The sequence below is a fragment of the Myotis nattereri genome, assembly GCF_964212035.1.
Source record: "Myotis nattereri genome assembly, chromosome: 3".
Lineage (NCBI taxonomy): Eukaryota > Metazoa > Chordata > Mammalia > Chiroptera > Vespertilionidae > Myotis > Myotis nattereri.
Genome location: NC_138077.1, coordinates 9564955 through 9582217, shown reverse-complemented (window position 1 = coordinate 9582217; position 17263 = coordinate 9564955). Strand labels below are relative to the sequence as shown.

The window sequence follows — 17263 nt, the reverse complement described above, 5'->3', positions numbered from 1 at the left end:
CCAAAGCCCCACTAAAACAAGTCATGCTCCATAGGGGGTAGCTCCTGAACAGCAGCTCTTCCACTGTAGTTGAAGCTGGTCCTCATAGCCAATTGGCCTGGAGGTCAATTCCTCCCAGTGACACCAGCAGCAATCAATGCTCAACTATAACAAGACTGTGCACACAGCCTACACAGCACCTAGAGTTCCTAGCTCAGGTGACTGGGGAGGCTAAGCCACTGGGCCCCACAGGTCACCTAAGACATAAGGCCACTCCACCAATTCCAGGAGACATAGCAACTCTAACTAATACATATAAACAACACAGGGAAGAAGCCAAAATGTGGTGACAAAGAAACAGGTCACAAATGAAAGAAATGAAAGCAAGCATTGGACGTAGAGTTCACAATAATGATTATAAGGTTACTCAAGGATCTTAATGAGAGCTTCAAGGAATCTAGTGAGACTTTCAAGGATCTTAGTAAGAATTTCAAAGATATGAAAAAGGACCAGTCAGAAATTAAGCACACACTAACTGAAATAAAGAATATTTTATAGGGAACAGTAGAGTAGAGGATTCTGAGAATCAAATCAATGATTTGGAATATGAGGAAGCAAAAAACACCCAATCAGAAGAGCAAAAAGAAAAAAGAATCCAAAAATATGAAGATAGTGTAAGGAGCCTCTGGGACAAATTCAAGCATACCAACATTCACATTTGGGGGTGCCAGAAGGAGAAGAGAGAAAGGAAGATATTGAAAACCTATTTGAAGAAATAAATGACAGAAAATTTATCCTACCTGGTGAAAGAAATAGACTTACAAGTCCAGAAATTGCAGAGTCCCAAACAAGAAGAACCCAAAGAGGCCCACACCAAGATACATAATAATTAAAATGCCAAGGATTAAAGACAAAGAGAGAATCTTAAAAGCAGCAAGAGAAAAACAGTTAGTTACCTACAAGGGAGCACCCATATGACTGTCAGCTGATTTCTTAACAGAAACTTGGCAGGCCAGAAGGAAATGGCAAAGAATATTCAAAGTAATGAATAGAAGTGACCTACAACCAAGACCACTCTACCCAGAAAGGCTATCATTTAGAATTGAAGGTCAGATACAGAGCTTCACAGACAAGAAAAAGACAAAGGAGTTCATCACCACCAAACCAGTATTACATGAAATGTTCAAGGGTATTCTTTAAAAAGAGGAAGAAGAAGAAAAAGAAAGATTAAAAAATATGAACAATAAAATGGCAATATATACATATCTATCAACAATTGAATCTAAAAGTCAAAATAAACGAACAAGAATTCTAATGAACAAAATAAACTGAAAACATGGAACAGATTAATAAATTTCAGAGGGAAGGGGGAGGAGGGTGGGAAGAGATTAATCAAAGATCTTATATGCATATATATACATTACCTATGGACACAGACAATAGGGTGGTAAAGGCCTGGGGCAGGACTGGAACTGGGTAGAGGAGGGCAATGGCGGGAAGAATGGGGGACATCTGTAATACTTTTAATAATAAAGATTTTTAAAAAAAACAAATAAAGAAAAGACTAAATAACTATAGTGGAATAGCTGGATCTGTTGTACACCTGTGTTCTTGGACACACAGTAACAGTTACTGTGTGTTGCTCTCATTTAGCCACCTTGAGGTCAATTTGGCAGTTACACATTATACCTCTTAAATTATCTATGTCCTTTAACCCAGAAATTCTACATGGATAAATACTGTACACTACCTCACAAAGAAGGGAAGCCAATTTACGCACAAGGATGCTTGCCTCTCCACTAACTGTTGTTAGTAACAGAGCTGAGAAAAACCCAAATTTATTAAACAAAAAGGAAATTATTTAATAAGTGCCTACCATACATAGAATGGAAACTATGCAACCTTTAAAAAATGAGATTTTGCCGAAACCGGTTTGGCTCAGTGGATAGAGCATCAGCCTGCGGACTGAAAGGTCCCAGGTTCGATTCCGGTCAAGGGCATGTACCTGGGTTGCAGGCATATCCCCAGTAGGAGATGTGCGGGAGGCAGCTGATCAATGTTTCTCTCTCATCGATGTTTCTAACTCTCTATCTCTCTCCCTTCCCCTCTGTAAAAAATCAATAAAATATATTTTAAAAAAATAAATAAATAAAAAATGAGATTTTTCGAACTGGGTGACATGAAACATTTTACAGTATTCCATTCTGGTTAAAAGCAGGGCACAGATATGTATGAACCTTAATCCCTAATGTGAAGTCTTCGGTGAAACAGACCAAAACATCTGCAGCTGTGCCATGGGTCCAGTAGGCCCCCAAGCACCAACCACCAGCAGGGTCCTCACTGAGCATCAGGAAAGAGCTCACACAAGCATGGGGGTACGGGGGCACAAACAAACATGGGACCAGGAGAGTGTGGCATTATGGGAAGGGGTTGCTCTATGGGTCTAAAGCTGCAGAGCTCAAGCCCTGGAAGAAAGACTTTTTCATCAAATTCAGGAGGCAGAGGCCATGTGAACCAACCCAGTGGTACAGACAAAGCCCTGCTGGGAAGGACCAGATGGCCACACAGTCCAGCTTGGCCCTGGCAGGAGCACAGAGAGGAGGGTACAGAGAGACCCTGCTTTCATAACTATTATTTTGTAAAATAGTTATTTGCTATATAACCTTTCAATTTTATTTTTAACAAAATTATAAATGTACATAATTAAAGTCAAAGAATTCCATAAAGCTTATGGTGAAAACAGTGTGCCTTCCGACAGGCATCTCTCTTGGTTCTTTTCTCTTCTTTTGGTATTTCTCTTCACATTTCTAATTCCCAGGTTCAGTTCACTTGTCTTGGCTTTACAGTCTGTGTCATCCACTAACCTCCTACTATGAACATGAGAATTAACCCTTAGAGTCACCCACGCACCTCTACCTGCTCAGGTCTGACCATCAGTCTTCAGTACCCACTCTCAGGACACTGTCAAGACATGCACGTGGGAGCTCTGGAACCTTATTCCTCCTGCTGCTGCATCCCCCTTCTTGTACTATGTAGGGGCGTCCTGGAGTTAATAAGGGCTTGCTGAGTGTCCTGGTACTCATGCCAATTTATCTTCAAACTCTCAGCCAGGGATTACTCAAACACAGCAGGGAACAGCCTGTGATCTCCTGCAGCCACCATCTTCCTACTCCCAGTCCTCACCCTGCCTGCTCCACTCACTCACATCCAATAGTCCATCTCAGGTTTCCAATGTTCTTGGGCCAACAGAGCAGAGGTTGGCTCCACTTTCTGCTTAGAACGGTCCCCTCTACTATGCCTAAAGACTTTGGCCCACCCCCCAGGGGAAGAAACTGCAGTCTTCAGCCAGGGTAGGGAAGGGATCATCAGGCTAGGTGGGGCTGAGAGTCTGACCGCTTCTTAAACAGGCTTTACACCAATTTTCTATTTCAGCCCTATTTTTATTGCTGGCCCCATTTTCAGAGTTATATGGTAATGTCATTCCTGAGACTTGGGGATGGGGGGGAACAACTGTTCCAATGCAGTACATTCAACTCCCAGCCGCCCCCCGTCCCAAACACACACACACACACACACACACACACACACACACACACATGCCTCTTAGCTTTCTATTTTTCAGATCTGCTAGGTTCCTTTGCTTGTCCATCTGCCTTCCAAATTGCCAAATTCTGTCACCTTCTCTCTTAATCTCTTGGTAACTTGTGCCCTTTTAGTGAGTTTTTAAAAGAAACAGAGGTCACTGCGAAATTAATCTCCTATTTTGGCTGAAAAGCAAGGAAGGAAATTTTTTATTTTAAGTTGGGAGCAATCAAGTCATTTTGGATGCTAACAGAGGTGATCTGTCAGTGAGAAGAACCTGAAGCCCAGGAGAGAGGTAGCACAACTTAGGTAGCAGCAAGTCCCTAAGTAAAGGAGAGGCGGCCTGCACTAGGGCACAGGGAGCACTGGGCAGAGAGGTGGGTTGGCAGCATTCCGGATAAGAAAGAGGCACAGTACCAGTTGAGACTGAAATCTGAGAAAGGAAGATCAGATGTACAACCATGGTCTCATAAAAGCAAATCCACTGGAGAGGTGTGGCCAGGGTCAGGGCGGGGATGGATGCTGTGCCAAGGCCCTCGGCCAGTCTGCAGGGCTACACGGTCTCCGCAAAATACCATGCAGTTTTTGTGCCCAGCACACTCTCAAATACAGGAAGGAGTCAGGGGTTCATGTGAGAAAGTGATCGCAGAGCGGCCCTGTGAACTGCAGGCTATGGGCAGCAGGGTCACCAAGAAGGACACAGCAGGAAGGGTCCTCTGAGGGAGGAGTCCCGGTCAGCAAGCTCATCGGCACAGATCTCCTGTCTGTACTCATTTTGGTGATTTTTTAAGTTCTTTTTTTCAAATGTTCCAAAAAATTTCCAATCCTACAGAGAAGCTGTTATCATAATACAATGCAGGAAAAAAACTGAAAAGCAAAAAACCAATTCAGTACTACAAAGACTAAAAGACTTCAAAGTAAATAAATTTTTCAACAAATTCTCATTATCATTATCTCTTAATTTCCTGCTCTAAATGTAGTCTAAGGCCCAGTCCTGAGTTGGCGCAGAAGGGGCTCTGCCACCAGCCAGCTGGGGGGGCCTTGCTTTGTCTAAGCACAGGCCAGAAGTCTGTCTGCAGCTTCACTATGTTCAGATGCCCTTCACCTCAAAGAAAGTGTGGAAAGTTCTCAGAGATGTGCAAATGGAAACTCAAGTTCTTCCAAAGCCACCAGTTCCCTTGGGCATCACCCACTGCAGATGAGCTCTTTACTGGCTCATCCCACTCCCAGAAATCCCACCGGAAGACACTGCAGGGCTCAACCAAGATTGCCAAGGGAAGCAGAGCCGTTTCTGTTCCAGCCAGCTAAGTGCTCCTAATAGCCCCCTCCAAACCTGCAGAAAAGGCCACAGGTGCCCTATAAAAAGCTGGCTGCCTTCACTTAACCAAGCCTCAGGGAATTCCCAGAGTCCCCATTGCAACCCTCCGGAACCACAGTCTTGATGGTTCAAACACATTGTTTGTCTCTGCCTCTCTTCTGATGTGGAAGCTACCATGCTGTACACCACAGACAGGGTGGGTAACTTAGCCAGCCTAGTCCACCCTGGCATGCTGATTCACCTCCAGAGCTACATCCAGTCCGAACTCAGGTGAAGGAATTTGGACAACACCAAAGTCTAAGGAGAAAGAGGCCCAGCCCATATAGGACGTTGTTTATATGCCTGAGTTCAGGTGCTGAACTCATAAAAAAAGCAAATCCACTGGAGAGGTGTGGCCAGGGTCAGGGCGGGGATGGATGCTGTGCCAAGGCCCTCGGCCAGTCTGCAGGGCTACATGGTCTCCGCAAAATACCATGCAGTTTTTGTGCCCAGCACACTCTCAAATACAGCACACTCTCAAATTCCCTTGGGGTTTCTGTGAAAATTAGATTCAGATTTGCACAATTACAACATTGGTCCCAAGCCAGAAGGAATTTGGATGTCCTCTATGTAACAGCTTTAGTCTGAAAAAAGACTCCCTGGTTCCCTACCCCCACACTCAGCCCCCATTCCTTTTAGAGCAAGAGTAGCCTCAGGATGAACCTCTAGGCCCTTGATGTGTGTGTCCTTACTGCCCACTGACCTCATCTCTTGCCTCTGCTCCTCAACTCCATTTGGCTCCAGCCACACTGGCCAGACACATCGTCCAGAGCCTCTGCTCCAGCTCCCCTTGGCCTGGAGCCCTTCACTCTCCAACACCCAAAGGACTCACTCCTGCACCTCCTTCATGGTTCTGCTCAGACGCTCCCTTCTCAGGTCTTGCACTAACTGACCATTCAAAACTGCATCCAGCACTCCTAAGGCCCTTCCCCTTCTTCGTTTACTCCACAGCAGCATTACCACCTGATACACTGTTACTTATAAGATTTATGTTTCATGACCCTCACAAGGATATAAGCTTAAGGCATTCCAGAAGAGTACCTGGCACATCACAAGCATTCCATAAATACTTGCTGAATAAAGGAAAGAACAAACAAGGTCTTTGTTCAAATAATTTGTTAAGTAAAAGCTCTCTTTTTCAAATGTTGGTCTGTATTCAGTTACCCACCAGCCCTAAATACCTATGTGCACGTGCCCCCAACTCCTTGCCACCATCTCCCAAGGGGCTGCTGATGAAGTCACTGCTCTGCTGTAGGCAACAGTCCTTGGAAGGTCAGTGGGCTGTGTCTATATCACCCTCCCACCAGAATGGCTGAGTTCAGCACTCCATGGTGGCCACTTGGGGCTGCCACCGAAGCCACTTGATGGGAAGGGCAAACACTGAGTTCAGAGCCCACCTCACATCATCCAAGCAGCTTCCAGTCATCCTACCCCCATGAAGAAGACTCGTGCTTGTGAAGTCAGAGCCCTCGGCTCAAATCCCAATCTCACCACCGACTACCACAGTGACATCACCTTCCCGAGCCTTGGAAGTGGGTGGAACAGTACCTACCTCTATGGGGTCCTATGGAGACTGAGCAAAGTATTCAGACCAGCATAGCTAACACAAATCAGGCACTTCATAAACATTAGCTGCTCTTATGACTACATTTGTATTCCATAAAAGACTGCTGAAAATTTTTAGAAAATATTATAAATTTTAGAAAAACAGACCTCTTAAGGATAAATTGAAAAGGAATAATTTCAAGGTAGTTTTGCAAACTGGAGTCACAGCCACAAAGAGGGTATCCACAAGACCTAGACATGCCATCATGGCCACAGCACAAACTCATCACTGCCTGGCTGATGGGCACTGCTGGAACATGGGGCAAAGGCATGTGTCTGGGCAGGGCACACTAACAACTCGCCCTGAGGTCCAGTGCTGGACAGTTTGAGCAGGTTAACTTTGGAGAAGAAAGGTTAATAGAAAAAGAAAAAACTGCTTCTTTTCAACATTGGTTCTGCAAAAGCTAGAAGGGAAATTGTGCATATCACTGGCTCTGCTGTTGCACCCTGACCTGTAACAGGTCCCTCATGTGACATAAAACAGGCCACAATGAAGGGCAGCAAGTCACATGGCTTTATATGCAAGCAAGATTTTAAAAATCAACTGACGTAGAAAGAATCACTCAATTTAAAGACATAATCTCTATAAAGGCATTGTAAGAAGCACTACTTACATGGAACCATGTGAAGACCGTCTCTCTTGTAGATAACCCTGTAAACAGGTTAAAAAATTATTATAATTGTAAATCACATGTAGAAAATAATACAAAGAATGCTCTGTCACCTTAGACATAAAACTTCATCAAACCAAAGTAATTTATTTTTAAAACATAATCATAAACCAGTTATTTGGAAAGTCAAGGTAGTTTTCCAGAGAAAGAATTCTATAAAAAGCAGAGTCTAAGCTGAGTCTGGAACTTAAAAGATACCGATAAATGAATGCTCTGAGACCCAGATTTCCCTAAACCCTAACCAGACGAAGGAGGCCTACCTGTGCAAACTTCAATGGCAGGTAAACAACAACACCAGAGCCTTCTTTAGGCAGCCCAAAGACCTCAGTCCAGTGAGGACTGAAGAGGATGGGGGTGTCAGAAACTGTCAAAGGAGGATATCCACTTCTATCCATGACAGAAGAAGAGGAATCGACTATCCCACTTCAAAATTTTGAGAAAAAAGAACCACAACAACAAAAACAGATAAAAGACCTGAGACAGGTGTTCAGACACAGGTCAACAGGCATCATAGGAAAATGATCCCTGAGGGAAAGAACAAAGTGATGCATCCTGATTGCCCAGTCTGAAGTGTGGTGAGAGTTTCCAGGCCACAGTGCGGAAAGGGGGTGGGGTGGTGGGGCAGGTAAAGCAAAGGAAGTCCTGAGAGGAAGAAACAAAGTTGTGATTCAGGGAGGCAATGGAGGCTAAAATGAGCAGGGCAGAGTACCAGAAAGGAGAGGGCCACACAGAGAAGTGTGGGGAGACCTGGAGGGAGGTGGGGGGAGGTGGTTCACTTCAGTCTTCACCAGGACACCAATTAGCACATGTGAGTGAGCAAGCTACCTGCAACCAGAAAGAGCCAACAGAAAAAAAGCAGGGCAACAGGCATTGTAGCTTCCACAGTTCTAGAAATATGTTCACTCCCAACAACCAGAACAGGGAACCTTATGGCACAGGGACCACAGGGCTGAGCTCTTGGAAGAATGTCGCCTCAGCAGAAGGGCCACATTAGCACCAGACAAAACTGGTGTACTAAACTAGAAACTGCCTAACAATGTCCAGGTATATATCCAAAATAAATGAAGGCAGTGAATCAAACAGATACTTGTTCACAGCAACACTATTCACAATAGCCAAAATGTGGAAACAACCCAAATGTCCATCAACGGATAAATGAATAAATAAATTGTGATATATCCATAAAATGGAACATTCTGCAGCCATAAAAATGAATAAAGTACTGATACACACTACAACTCAGATAAACCTTAAAAACATGATATAAGTGAAAGAAGCCAAACACAAAAGGTCACCATACTATATGATTCCATTTATATGAAACATTCAAAATACATAAATCCACACAGATAAAAAGTAGATTAGTGGTGTCCAGGGGATGGGGAAAGGGAGAAATAGGAAGCGACTACATACTGGATTCTTTGATGTGATGGACAAGTTAAAAAATTCTGAAACTGGGTGGTGGTTACACAATATTGAATGCACTGAATGACACTGAATTGTACATGTTAAAATGATTAATTGCATCTTATGTAAATTTTACTTCAATAACAAATAAGTATCCTATCTAATAAATGAGTAATATGCAAATTAACCACCACTCCATCACAAAGATGGTGGCGCCCATAGCCACAACACGGCAGCACCTAGTCCCTTCAGCCCCGCCGCTGGAATGTTTGGGCCTGTCGGCCCGGGCAGGGGTCACAGGGACCAAGTGGAGAGGCGGGATCCGCCCACTGTGTTAGCAGATCAAGCCTCGCTGCTCTGCCGCCTCTGGAGTGTCTGGGGCCAGCAGGGCCTGCTTGGCCATCGCTGCGGTGACCCGGGATCAGCCAAGCGCGGCCCAGGAGCAGCCAAGCACAGCCCACAGGCAGCACTCAGCAGGGTCTGCTTGGCCGTCACCGTAGCGACCGCGAGCAGGCAAGCACGGCCCACAGGCAGCACCCAGCAGGGCCTGCTTACCCACTGCCGTGGTGTGGAGCAGGCAGGCCCCGCAGAGAGCAGAGAACCATGGGGAGAGGGCCCAAGCCATCAGTAGGACATCCCCTCAGGGCTCCCAGATTGAAGAGGGTGCAGGTCGGGCTGAGGACCCCCCCACCCTGTGCACGAATTTCGTCCACTGGGCCTCTAGTTAAAATATAATATAACAAGGGAATACTAGAAACTATTGCATGCCAATAAATTTAATAACTTAGATGAAAAGAATCAAGCTATAAAAACTCACTCAAGAAGAATTAGATAAATCTATATGTATTCAAGAAATTGAATTCAAGCTAAAAAACCTTCCCACAAAAAAAGAGCCAACCACATGGTTTCAATGGTGAATTTTACCAAATATTCAAGGAAAAAATAATACTGATTCCTTACTAACTCATTCTGAAAACTGAATATAAAAGAACACTTCCCAACTCATTCTATGATGCAGCATTAACCTGATACCAAAACCACAAAAAGACACAAGTTAACACATCAATATTCCTCATATAGATGTTAAAATTATTAAATCTTAGTATATGAAATTCTACAATATAAAAAAGCCTGACAAAGTGGATTTCAACTAGAGATGCAATTGGTTTCATGGTGTGTGTGTTTTCAAATCAATGTAATTGATTTTTATGCAGATGGACCATATAAACTGACTAAAAAAGAAAAACAAAAAAAGAAAAGAAAAACTATATGATCATCTCAATAGATTCAGAAAAGGCATTTGAAAAATTCAATATCATGAAAAAATTCTCAGCAAACTTGGAATATAAGAGCACTTTCACATAAGGGTGAGAGACTGAGTGCTTACCCCCCAAGATCAGGAACAAAGCCAGGATGTCCCCTCTCAGCACTTCCATTACACAAGATGCCAACCACACCAAATTCATCTATCAATTCAACGCAATATCCATCAAAATCAGAGCAGGCTAAGCTGATTCTAAAATCTACATGGAATTATAAAGAGAATAAAACAGCCAAAACAACTTTCAAATAGAGAACAAAGTAAAAGAACTTATACTGTCTTATTTCAAGATAAAGCTAGTCATAAAAATAAATAAACTGGTCAAAGGAACAGAATGGAGAGTCCAAAAATAGTCCACACTTGGTTAACCATGTTTTACATTTTCTGTGTTATGGTTATGCTTTGACATTTGGGCCTTGCTGATCCTGGAAGTCTGCCCTCCTAGTGTTAGCCTATTCCTAGAGATAGGATAAACAATGCATCAGAGTACCTTTCACATGCAAACCACCAATCAGAGCTCACACCCAACGCCTCTGCTATGGGTCCTCATACTATGCCAACCACACCCCCTACTCACTCAGGGCCACGTACCAGATGATCAGGGACAGCCCCTCTATTCCAGAACCTGCTAGATGATCCAAATCAGTCCATCCTTAGCCTGCTGACCTTGTCTCACCCTTTCCTTCCCATGGAAACCACAATCAATCTCATACCTAGCCTCATCTGCCTCCTAACCAACCCTGGTGCTTCCCTGTGCAGTTGTGCATGGCATCGCGTGCCTTCTATTTTTAGGGACCCGTGAGGCTCAACTTCTTTCTTCATGACAGTCCTTTCCTTGTTTGCTGGTCTTACCATTCCTGATTCAAACGAGTCCCATGTACCATTAAAAACTTACATACAAATATGGCCCAACTGATTCTTGACAGATCTCAATAAGGGAAAGCAAATATCACTGTTTTTACCTAAAACTAAACAGGCCATAGCAAAGATCTGACTTCACGAGGAAGACAGCCTTGACTCCAAATTTCTCCAGATTTGGGAGACCAAGTGTCTCATTAACTCACCTCCTGCAGCAGAGTGGATTCAAAGTTCTGCAGTGCCAACAGAAGTCTGGGGTAATTAGAGTTTAAAAGAGCCTCTGCAGGGGGAGAATAGGCAAAGCTGATTCAACTTCATTCCTACCACAGACCCCACCAATGCAATTACTGTTTTGAAGTAATTATACTCTTGGTGATGGTCTCAGCAGAAAAGAAACGAGGTAGCCAGGCAGTTGAACTTCTTTACTCCTCCACCTCAAAAAATACTGTCTTAGATAAGGCCAATATGTGTAGTGGTAATGTGATCAACAAGGCCAGTGAATGCAGTCGCTGAGAGCCCCTCGCCTGACCTGGGCCTGGCTTTGTCCTATGTGGCGTGCCTGTGCTCTCTGCCCTGGGACAGCAGGCTTTTCATCTTTCCACACTCCCTAGTGCAACTTTCCTTTGCGCAGAAGCTCGGGGTTATGCTTACAGTAGCTGCCACAACCCAGGACGGAGCATTGTTTGTTTCATTTACTATTGAAAATATATCATACTCCACGTGTGTGAATACAGATATGCACACCCATGTTTCAATCCTTTTGAATAATATTGAACTTAATACACTATCAACTTCCAATAGCTTATAAAATAATTTTTGTATCAATCACACACATGGACTTATTAAATTAAAATGTTAAACCTTATTATTTTTACATTCTTAGTTTTCTGAGTGGGTCACTCTCGTTGGCAGAATCAGACAAGGAAAATCTGTTTGGCCTCTCACCAGGGGATTGAAGCTGCCTAAAATATATCTACTAGACTTTTTAGACAACCCCCTGAATAAGAGTTTTTTCAATCAGTGATACAGAATTAGCTCTGCACATGCCTTCCTGGGACCTCCCCAAGAGCAGGTTGTCAACCAGTGCCAGGCCCTGGCAGGGGCAGCAGGCGAAGTGCTCAGTCCCTGTTCTTTATGGTGAGTGTGTGTCCTGCAATTCTTGGTGTCTAAAGTTTGGAAAGTGCAGAAAGAGCAAGAAATATATTTAAAAGCACCTCCAATGTCCAGACAGAAGCACTGACAGCAGTAGAGTATATTTTCTTCTAGTAGTTCCTCATTATAAAATTTAGATATTTTTAAAACAAAATGAGATAGATCACATGTGCTTTCAAAACAATATACTATATACAAATCTGTATATTTGTAGAAAATGTCCATAACAGCTTGTCTTTAGCTTTTTACTAATGTTTATTGATATTCAAAGAAATTTTCTCTGGAAATCAAACTTAACCTTGCATTGTTTAAAATTGCTTGCATTGTTTTTATGGTTAGAAAAATGCTTCTATATATCAAAGATCAGATTACTTTTCACATAATTCTTCTCTAATTAAAAGAAAATGTTATTTCTCTTATGAATATAAAAGTGATGTATGTTCATTTAAGAAAGTTTAGGAAACTCAACAGTATGTATAAAAAAAATACTAGCAGATACCAGCTTGCAGAAGCAGATGCCATAGACCTTTGGTTGTACCTCCTTGAGACCTTTAAAATACACAAAAACATACTCAACTACATACACCCATGTACACACACACACACACACACACACACACAGCTATATTTTATTTCATATAGATTGTTTTTATGTGTACTTTGGCCTCATATCCTGGCAGATTTCTTCACCTCATGAATCATCCCTGTAAACACTAATAGCCAGCTAATAATCAATTGTGCTGTGAAAATACAATAACTAATTTACTGAATCCTTTACTACTGGGCGTTTGGGCTGCCTCCGATTATTAATGATTTGAACTCATGATGTAATGAACATTTTCTGTACATAAAATTAGTGGTTATCTAATTATTTCCTGAAGATAAATTCTAAAGAACAGAATTTTTAACCAAAATGCCTGAATATTTCTAAAGTTTCTGGTACACCAGGACTAAGAGCCCTCCAGAAACTCATCTCTCTCCAGTAACAAAATGACGATGTGAGAGTTAGATTTCTGTGATTCCTTGCCAAACCCCTTATTATAAACCTTCTCAAAATATGCCAACAAGATGGGTTCAAGAACGACAGGAATACATTATTCATTAACACTCAGTTTGGCATCTTCTCACATTTGTCTGTACTTATGTTCCTTTTGTAAACTGCCTACTCAACATTTACCAGCAAAGTAACTAAATGACAGTTAATGAAACATATGAGGATTATAAAAAGGGAGGGCACAGAATTAATTTCTGGCAAAAGGTTCAATAACTATAAGTAAATATATCGTAGAAAAGAACAAATTCAGGTGGTTTTTTTTATATTAGAATAAGAATTTTTAATGAACCTAATAACAATCTAATTGAATTAAAAGAAATTCCCTGTGAACTCAGGGCCATAAAAGGTCTGTCTCCAGTTCTCACTAAAAGTGGCCACCACACTCACAAATAGCCTGAAGTCAAGATTTTAGCCTCTAACACTGCTTTCCACAAGAAGAAAAAAGTTATTTGCCAAGTAGTTGTTCTATGACTTGAAGCAAGAGAAAGCAGAGGACCTGCAATACAGAGTTCTGACCGGAAAGCAGGTGCCTTTAAATGTCTGGGGCAGCACTGGGGCGGCAGCTGACTGGGTCCCAAGCCAGGCTGTGGGAAGCTCAGCATAAGACAGAATCATTATTATAGTTTAATCTAAAACAGAAGCTCAAGCTGAACTTAAGGTCCAAATCTTCTTAGAACCTGCAATCAAGTCACTCAGCCTAACAACTAATGGCTCGGAAGTGCAAAGCCTCACCTGCTGGCTGGTCTGTTGTGCCCAGGAGGTGCAGAGATAAACTTCTGTAAAATCACTGTACCCTACAAGTAGAATGGTACTAGAGAAATTCATTAAAACTGGCATATGGCCTTGGCCAGTTTTTCTCAGTGGTTAGAGCGTCAGCTCTCAGACCAAAGGGTCACAGGTTTGATTCCCAGTCAAAGGCACATACCGCGGTTTCAGGCACCATCCCTGGCCCTGGTCCAGGTACGTGTGGGAGGCAGCCAGTTGATGTCTGTCTCTCTGTCTCTCTCTCTGTCTCTCTCTCTCTCTCTCTCTCTCTCTCTCTCTCTCTTTATCTCTCTCTCTCCCCACCCCCACCTCCTACTCCCCTCCACTCTCTCTAAAAAAAAATCAATGGAAAAAATATCCTCAGGTGAGGATAAAAAACAAACACAAAACACAAAACTAAGTGCATATATCTTTTTAAGATTTACATGCAGTAATAAATTTTGTAATCATTGTATTTCCGCATACTTTTACTGCTAATGTATTTAAAAGAATAATTTCTAACTCTGCTTAAATTATTTTTAAATGATTATTATATATATTTAACATATTGAGCCCTAAAATAAAGTCCAAATAGCAGCAAATGTTCCAATGAAACAGTGGTGGGAAGCTCACAAGTTCAGTTTTGGACCTGTTATATCTGAGTATGCTTGTTAGTATGGCAAATGGAGATGTCAAATAGGCAACAAGACAAATTAGTCTAAGATTGATGGGAAAGGTCCAAGATTGAAGTCACCAAAACAAAGAGTGGGTGAGACCCCAGAAGAAATAAGAGAGGGGAGGCACAATCAGCCACACTGAAGAGATTGCTGTCATTCCCACCATCACATAAGGAGCCAACGGTACACTCAGATAGTGTATGGAGACCACCAACCTTCTAGTGGAAAAGACAGTGCTAAGGGCAAAAACATAAAACCCCAAAACTGAGACAAAGTAGGAACACAATTCAAGTTTGATCAAGTGTTCTGTGTATATCCCACCCCAGCTGTCCTGGCAATAGGCCCCCTGCCCCAAGCCAACAAGGAGACACCACATGCAAAGGAAGAAAACAGAAATCAGAGACAGAGCCATTGCCGTCAGTTTGGCTCCTCCTTGGGAGAGGTTTTGGGAGGAGTCACTGAAGCAGACAAAGAACCAGACCTTGAAGAAAGCAGTCTGCATATGACTAAAAGGGTACATTTTCACCTGCGCCCACAGGAGAACTGCTGGGTTCAGCTGACTCAGATCAAATCAGTGTGGGTCAGAAGTCACACGGGTATACACTTTATTGTCACTTTCACTGGCATCTCCCGGAAAAGCCCACACACTGAGATAATGTAGACACTCACCCTGGAGGGCAAGGGGCTCCTCATGTGATGGTTCGAATGACAGCGATCTAAGGGGTCTTGCCTGCACTGTGCTCCCTACATTGGTCAGGCAGGCTGAGCCCTCCAGAGCAGGTTAGGAACAGGGAGTCAACAGGGTGGGACACAGCTTCAAGGAGCCCACACTGAGACAGCTGAGTAGCTGTAATGTCATGGAGAGAGCAAAAGACTCCTCTGCCTCAATATGGTAATAAATAGTGAGCTGCAGTATTCAAAAGGGGACACTGCTTCCTCCTGGGTAGATAGGGAAAGCTGCATTGCCAGACCAGGTGAGTTTGTGCCAGACCCTGTGGCAAAATTGGTACGCAGAGTATGCAGAGAGACAGTACTAATGGATGGAAAGCAAGAACCAGGTCAGGGGCTCAGCCCAGTCTGGTGGAACACATCTAATCTAATCTAATAAAAGAGAAACATGGTAATTGGTGTACGACCGCTACCCTTCCCATTGGCTAATCAGCGAGATATGCAAATTAACTGTCAGCCAAGATGGCGGCCGGCAGCCAGGCGGCTTGAAACTAACATGAGGCTTGCTTGCTTCAGTGATGGAGGATTCCAACATTCCCTGCCTACCTTGCCGGCCTCTGAGCCTGCAGTTTAAGAAACATTGTAAGAAATATAGAAGATAAACAAAACCCCAGAAACCAGCTTTCAGCGAGCTGGGATCTCAGAGCTGGAGTCAGAGCTGGAGTTATACATTGTTTCGATTACCTACTTTCAGCAGCGGAGGCCTAAGAGCTGGAGCCTCAGAGCTAAAGCTGACCCAGAATTAAAAAAAGAAAAAAAGGAGCGGTTGGGAGCTTCCATCACCCGCCAGCCTGAAAACAGCCCTCAGCCCCTCACCCAGACTGGCCAGGCACCCCAGTGGGGACCCCCACCCTGAAGGGTGTGTGACCAGCTGCAAACAGCCCTCAGCCCCTCACCCAGGCTGGCCAGGCACCCCAGTGGGGACCCCCACCCTGAAGGGTGTGTGACCAGCTACAAACAGCCATCATCCCCTCATCCAGGCTGGCCAGGCACCCCAGTGGGGACCCCCACCCTGATCCAGGACACCCTTCAAGGCAAACCAGCCAGCCCCCACCCATGCACCAGGCCTCTATTCTATATAGTAAAAGGGTAATATGCCTCCCAGCACCGGGATCAGCGGAGCCGAGAGGCCTCCCGGCGCCGGGATCAGCGTGACAGGGGAAGGCACCCCAACCTCTTGATCAACCCTGCTCTGTGCCTGATAGGGGGGAGCTCCCCAACTTCCTGATCGCCCTGCGGCTCTGTGTGTGACAGGGTGCGGTGCCCCAACCCCCCCGGCCCCCACGGGCCCTGCTCTGTATGTGACAGGGTAGAGCCATAACCTCCCCACTGGCCCTGCCCTGAGTGTGAGAGTGGTGACATCCCAACCCCCTGATCGGCCCTGCTCTGTGGGTGATAGAGGGCGGCGCCCAAATCCCCAGACCCCCCTGCTCTGTGCATGACAGGGGGCAGCGCCCCAACCCCGATTGGCCCTGCTCTGTGCGTGACAGGGGGTGGCACCGCAACCTCCCCATCAACCCTGCCTTGAGTGTGACAGGGGGCGGTGCCCCAACCCCCCAATCGGCCCTACCCTGAGCGTGACTGGGGGTGGCATCACAACCTCCCGATCCGCCCTGCTCTGTGCATGACAGGGGGCGGTGCCCCAACTCCCCAATGGGCCCTGCTCTGAGCCTGACCAGGGGCTGCACCTAGGGATTGGGCCTGCCCTCTGCCACCCAGGAGCAGACCTAAGCCAGCAGGGCATTATCTTCCCAGGGGTCCCAGACTGCGAGAGGGCACAGGCCAGGCTGAGGGGCCCTCCTTTCCCCCCGAGTGCACAAATTTTTGTGCACCGGGCCGCTAGTTACTACATAAGTGGGAGAGGTGGCAGATTGAGCTGGTGTTTGCAGGTCAACACCAGAAGACCTAGAACATGTAGGAGAGGGCCTTGCTTACTCAGGCTTTACCTGAAAGATAATAAGTTGCCAAGGACAATCTCAGAGCAGTGAGGGCATGTTGAAATCTGGAATTATATTACTACTAGAGGCCCGGTGCACAAAAATTTGTGCACTCGGGGGGAAGGGGGGTACCTCAGCCCGGCCTGTGTCTCTCGCAGTCTGGGACCCCTTGGGAGATAACGACCTGCTG

The 17263-nt window shown here is 44.6% G+C and overlaps 1 protein-coding gene across 3 annotated transcripts in view; it reads right to left on the bottom strand.

Annotated features, from left to right (window-relative positions):
• PCBP3 (poly(rC) binding protein 3) overlaps positions 1-17263 on the bottom strand; it is a 223080-nt gene that overhangs the window by 161210 nt on the left and 44607 nt on the right. For all 3 annotated transcript variants that reach the window (XM_081087534.1, XM_081087535.1, XM_081087533.1), the window contains exon 2: positions 7138-7175. The gene's annotated coding sequence lies outside the window, so the exon portion shown is untranslated. The remainder of the gene's footprint in view (positions 1-7137; positions 7176-17263) is intronic.